This window comes from Glossina fuscipes, unplaced genomic scaffold, assembly GCF_014805625.2.
Source record: "Glossina fuscipes isolate IAEA_lab_2018 unplaced genomic scaffold, Yale_Gfus_2 88, whole genome shotgun sequence".
Lineage (NCBI taxonomy): Eukaryota > Metazoa > Arthropoda > Insecta > Diptera > Glossinidae > Glossina > Glossina fuscipes.
The window spans coordinates 2,574,045-2,580,399 of NW_023998442.1; the positions used below are offsets into that span (position 1 = coordinate 2,574,045).

The 6,355-nt window shown below is 35.3% G+C and overlaps 1 protein-coding gene across 1 annotated transcript in view; it reads right to left on the reverse strand.

The window, feature by feature from the left end:
- The window catches only part of LOC119638373, a 105,602-nt gene extending 104,854 nt beyond the window's left edge, over window positions 1–748 (reverse strand). Inside the window, exon 1 of the mRNA XM_038035131.1 lies at window positions 654–748. The gene's annotated coding sequence lies outside the window, so the exon portion shown is untranslated. The remainder of the gene's footprint in view (window positions 1–653) is intronic.
- Window positions 749–6,355: the final 5,607 nt, after the last annotated feature.

Below are 6,355 nucleotides of genomic sequence, written 5' to 3' on the forward strand. Positions count from 1 at the left end.
TGGGATTTGTTTGTGAATGTATGTATGAACAATTCGTAGTTATGCACGTAATTGGTTTTTGGTTAATAACACACTTATGCGTTTACTAACATATGTTTGCACATATTAGCAAAATTTTAAAAATCATACGCCCCGTATAGCGCTTACATATGCTCGATCCGGACATAGGTTTCAATTAATTTCACTCGCACATAGCATGTGATCGTTGACTTGAAGCAACAACCTTTGAACATTTGGCGTTTAACATGCTAGTTGAACAATTATTCATCTAGGAAACTCGCCCATATGCATGGGCTAACATGCATACACACACGCACATATATATTGTTAAGAAAATCATGCAAAAAAAAAATTCTCTGAAGTCGAAAAGAAAATGGAAGCACGCAATGAGTTTATTGTTCTTGGTTATAACCAAATCCTACACATATGTGCTAACACCCTTATACCGCTATTAATAAAAGCAACGAACTCTTTATTTAAAGTTCTTTATATATGTATTTTCGGTTGACAGGCAATTAGGTGAAAAATAACTTTGTATTATTATTATTATATTTATTGATTTTTATTAAAATTTTTCAATTCTTCTATTTTTCAAAAGCAATAATTTGCATTCATTAATTAATTAATTGTTACTCATTTTCTTATATTTTTACATTAATTCTTAATCGTCTGTTTGCGGTTTAATTTAACTACGTTTACTTTAGTTTTACGAACTTAATATCCAACTTTTAGTCCGTACTTTCCGCACACGTTCTAAATGTCGCGCAAAATGACTAAACATTGAAGTGGTTCTAATACCGTTACATGCCTTGTGATAGCCTCTGTTGTCGTGGCTAAATAAAAGAGAAAAATTGCTGAAATAAGAAAGCAAGAAAGAGAGTGTGCATGCGCTTAATCGAGGCAAGTTAATCTCTTATTCTCTTAACTTAAAACTAAATATAATTTGAAAACGTTTTATGAAAAAGAAAGCGCAAAAAAGGCCATAAGAGAAACTAAAAGAGAATGGGAGAAGCATTCTGCTTAGAGAATCACTAGAGACGCTTGATATTGTCTACGTATTCTATACGTAAACGTGTAAACAATTTAAAAATATTTGGGATGTTCTCTACATAGATAATATTCTCAAATTTCTGCCTTTCTATTATATACGATAATGCGTAGGGAATGAGTAGAGAGTCGCCGAGGGTGCGTGGTATTTTCTACATATATGCTATGCATCCTATGTGTTTTATAGGACATTCGACAAGTGGGATAGATAATAATTCGAATTTTTAGGGATTCGTATGGTTTTTTCCTTTCTCTCACGTCGCTAAGATATAGGTGCAGGATAGGCAATTCTCTAGACATTATATTTGTCGTTTTAAACATGTAACGTACGTAGAGAAAAACTAGTAACTAATAATTGACTTTTATGATATATACTCACGTATGCTACTGTTGTGTGGTGTCCTTCATATAGATGCTATGTAGATTCAATTGAATCTGTTCAAAAGCAATTCATGCTGTTTACCCTTAGGAATTTGGGTTGGGATCCGATTGCCTCTCTTCCCCCCTATGGAAATAGGTGGCTTCTGTTGGCCTTACCATCTCTCGAGAAACGTAGATTTGTTCTTGGCGTTTCCTTCGCAATCAAAGTAATAAATGGTGCTATTGACTCGCCTGCATTACTGGGTGAAATAACGTTTTATGTCGCTAATCGCTTCTCTTGGCACTTTATCTTGGTTAAGCTTCGTCAATGTAAATACAATTATGAGCGGTTTAACCCGCTCAGGGTTGTCATGAAGAGTTTGTAAAGGATGTCTATCACTTATTCTCATTGTCGGGCTATTTAAAGTCCATTAAAGGAACATTGCTTAATACACGTAATTTACCTAAGTCGTACTTAAACTAGCTCTTAATCTTAAAAAGTCATTATGATCCGAAAATGAATTGTTGTTAACTATTATCGGTTGCCAAGCTTATGCATGTTTGCGATGGCTTAGGGGTTCATTTGCATTTTGGTCGTGTACCGGTCGTGGCTGTGGCTCTATGCTAGTTGTGTACATGCCTTTTTTCTTTTTTTTTCTTTTTTTTTCCTTCTTATTTGTTTTATTATACTTACACTAAGTTTTAATATTAATTAATGTAAAATTTTTTTAAGAGTCAAATGAACTCGACAGTCAATTTGTTTTAGTTGAGTTTCTTGTATAAGTAGAATAAATAAATAAATAAATAAATTACAAGAGGGAAAAATGCTGTAGGGGAGAACACATCAATTGGTTAAAATAATCTTATGCGCGAAAAAGTCGGGGAAAATAAAGTTGTAAAAATTGTCATGAGAGATATATCGCGAGAAAATTGCTCATAATATTTCCCTAAACAGTTTACTTTTAGCACTTCCAAGAAAAATATCGTGCAAAAAAAAAATCACCTTAAAAGAAAACAAGCGGGAAAAACTTGCATGGGAGAAATACCTCGCATATAACTTTTGGTAGAAATATGGCGTGAGAGTAGGCAAGAGTTTTCACTGAATAAATATTTTTTATCAAAAGCGAAAAAAAATCAGTAACTTCCAAAAAAACGCGCGTTACAAAAAATTGGCAACATTTTCATAGGAAACACACATTTACAGACACATTTTTAGCTTCTACTACTAAAGTATTAAAGCACTAGCGTGTCAGATTATCGGCTTTGTTGAAAACTCTGCTGTACTTGAGACTTCAACCCATGACTATCGAGTTGTTAACCGAGATCCTTTGTCTGCTCGGCCGCTCAAACGGATTATATTAATATAACGTTGGGTTGCAATGCAATATACTTTATAAGCATCACGAACTATTATACTTCTTGTTTTTTGGTTTCTGCTTTGTACATTTCAATATTAGCAACGGGGCGTCTTTTGATCGCACAGCCGCTGATGAAGGTGATGTAATAGTATTAGTTTGGGGAAAAAGAAATCCATTATTTTTATATGAACTTCAGGACTTTATTTAACATGCTTCGGATTGCCCGATTTGGGTCAAATATGCACCGTTTTGTTGTACGATTTGTTGCCATTTTAAAGGTAACTTCAAAATGCCTCTCTCGTAGAAGTCCTAGTCTCTATTTGCAAAAAACTCTAGTAGTCTATTTTCGCAATCCTCCCTAGATTCCAATCTTTTATCATTAAAGAAATTTTGCAATGCAAGAAAAAGATGATAATCGCTTGGTGCTACGTCCGGACTGTATGGCGGATGCATTAAAACTTCCCAACCAAGCACCCGAAGTTTCTGGCGAGTCACTGTAGATGTGTGTGGCCTAGCGTTGTCCTGATGGAACACGACACCTCTCCTGTTGGCCAATTCTGGCCGTTTCTGGTCAATCGCTATCTTCAAACGGTCCAGTTGTTGACAGTAGAGATCAGAAGTTAGCGTTTGGCCATATGGAAGCAACTCATAATTAATAATCCCCTTCCCGTCCCACTAAATGCATAGCAAAACCTTCCTGGCCGTTTGAGGTGCTTCACCGCTCTTTGACCACGATAGTTTTCACACAGGGTTATCGTATGTGATCCATTTCTCATCTCCAGTCATCATCTCATTCCGTTTGGCCAAGGCTTCGCAGATGGAAATTCGATCCATCATGTTTTTTTCTGTTAATTGGTGTGGCACCCAAACATCGAGCTTCTTTTTGAATCCAGCTTTGTGTAAATGGTTTAAAACTGTTTTATGGTCGATTTTTAGCTCCTGGGCGATGTTACGACTGCTAACATGCCGGTCAACTTCGATCATTTCTCCGATTTTATCGACATTTTCGACGACCGGCCTACCTGTGCGAGGTGCATCTTTAACATCAAAAATTCCTGAACGGAATTTACGAAACCAAAATTGCACATAATTGGCTGTCACAGTATCGGAACCATAAACACCATTCACAATTTTAGCCGCCTGGCTTGCATTTTCGCCTTTGTCAAAGAAAAACTGTAAAATGTACCGAATTTTCTCTTTGTTCTCACAACTGAATGCACCAAACAAAAAACAGCAAAAGAATTTTTTTTACTGCGAAATGTACAGTATGTAAATGTACAGTATCGGAAATTGTTTGATCGATACTTTACGAGAAATCTATCAGTGCAGCCATCTACCAAAAAAATTATGGATTTCTTTTTCCCCAAACTAATATATTCAACGAGAAAGTTAAATTGCGAGGGTACATTGAATATCATAAATATATTTTTTTTAAGTTGGTAGCAGTGGGATTGATGAATGAAAAGTTTGGAAACACTTACGTAACCCTGGACACAAAAACAAATTTGGCACCATACAAACCATTGTCTCAAAAACTGACTGTACATTACAAAAAGTAAATTAGTTGTTTTTTGTTGCCCATATAAGTGGTCCAATAGAAGTGACCACACGGCCAGGGGAGTGTTCAGAATTTGATGAAGAATGTATACACTCTGTTGGGTGTCTGTAGTTTCCTTCTGGGTGTTGCAAATGTTTTGACGAAATGATTATACCACTCGTCCTTCGGTCATGAGCATAACACTGTTTAATTATTACACTTCATACTAATAAGTAAGAAAATTACTTTCGACTGGGATAATAGAATCTTAGATTCCTACAATCGTTATCCTAAGAAGGGGAAAAAATTTAACTTCTATACTCTTTAATATTGGGTGAGCGGAGCTGATTTTTTTTTATTTTTTAGAAAAACAGGAAAATATAGATCATGTACCAATTGTGGTTTAGGAGTAACTAGCAAAACCAAGGAAGGCAGAGGTGTTCTCAGTTTTGATTGTGTCCGTTAATTGTAGGTATATTCTTTTATCAGTTTCAGCTATTTTTAAATTCTTTTGCAGATCTATAGGCGACATCTTCATTTTTGCGAACGATATTATATTTATCAAATATACTACATAGACGAGTAGATGGAGAGACAGACAGACGAACCACATTTACCTGCTTATGTGCACTCCGAGTTTAACACTAGTCATGAATGTATATAGTTTATATAGTTTATGGAGGTTACAAAGGTTTTGAAGGAATTATAAGATTTGGAATCACTATAATATTGGATAGGCGTAGATGATAATTTTTTATATTTTTGTGCACGTTTCTCTTTTACTCTATTGCCCATAGAATATAAGTCAAATTTTTGTACAGTTATGCGCTGTAGTTGCTGAGTAATGGGTAAAGAACCAAGCGGTGCCCTTCAACCGATTAAAATCACTATCAATACGAATACACCTGCAAGAGCTTTCAATTGTTCAGCCAAAATTATAGCCCATATGAAGACTTTCCTGCGGCCAGTTGTATGTATATGCATATGGATGTTTATAACAGACATTGCACAGACGAATGGACGGACGTTTTGAATAAAATAAATAGAGCATGCCCAGTCAATATTATAAATGGTTTATCCAAACGCTTGCGATACCCTGAAAGGAAGTTAAGGGAGCCTATAGACTACACGTATTATTAATCAGTATGATTCCATCCAAGTATGTTTGTCCGTCCGCGTGCCCATCTTCCTTTCAAACTCTTTAGTTGCTTGAAGCCAAAAATAAATATAATGGCTTCTAATTCGGTAAAAATATTAGAAACGGTTGGATCCAGATTGATATTGAAAATGAGGTAAATCGGTCAAAAGGAACGCCCATAGTATAATATAGTGAAGAACACTTTTGTTTGCAAATTGCAATAATAAATATGTTTATGTTCTGCTTCAATAAAAGCTAGGTATAAAAGATTCGGCCACCGCCGAATATAACTTTCTTGGTTGTTTTTACATTCTACAATTTGTCTCTTCGGTATCTATATATACACGAAATAGAGGCGAACGGTCGACATTAACCATTATTAGCTTGAAGAATATCTTTAATTACGAGCGTACATTTAACCAAACATTTTATATAGCCACATGCATATGACCTCATTGCCACACACACTCACATACGTTTGTACAGTTTGTGCTCATATAACGAACAATGGATTTAATTATGCGATAATGCGCCTGGCAGTAGTCCCTTGGAAATATTGCGAGGTAGTTTAAGCCAAATTCTAACCGTGGTAGGAAGGAAGACCGAGAGATAGAATAATGAAAGTACAAAAATTATGAAAAATGTTACGAAAAAATTTCATTCATTTTTTTAACTTTAAAAATGTGTATTGCTTTGCTGTTATTTAAGATCAATTTCCATAAAATTTATAGAAAGGTACAGCACTTCGTCTATAGCAATTCTATCATGGTGAACATTTCCACTTAAAGTTTTTCCCATTCAGGTAAATTTTCACATAGTAAAGCGGATGTTGCTGCCAATTTCATGTCAATAAGGCGAGTAAAGTGACTGCATCACAATTTATGTTGCAAGTACGTACACATCATTGGCCAACGG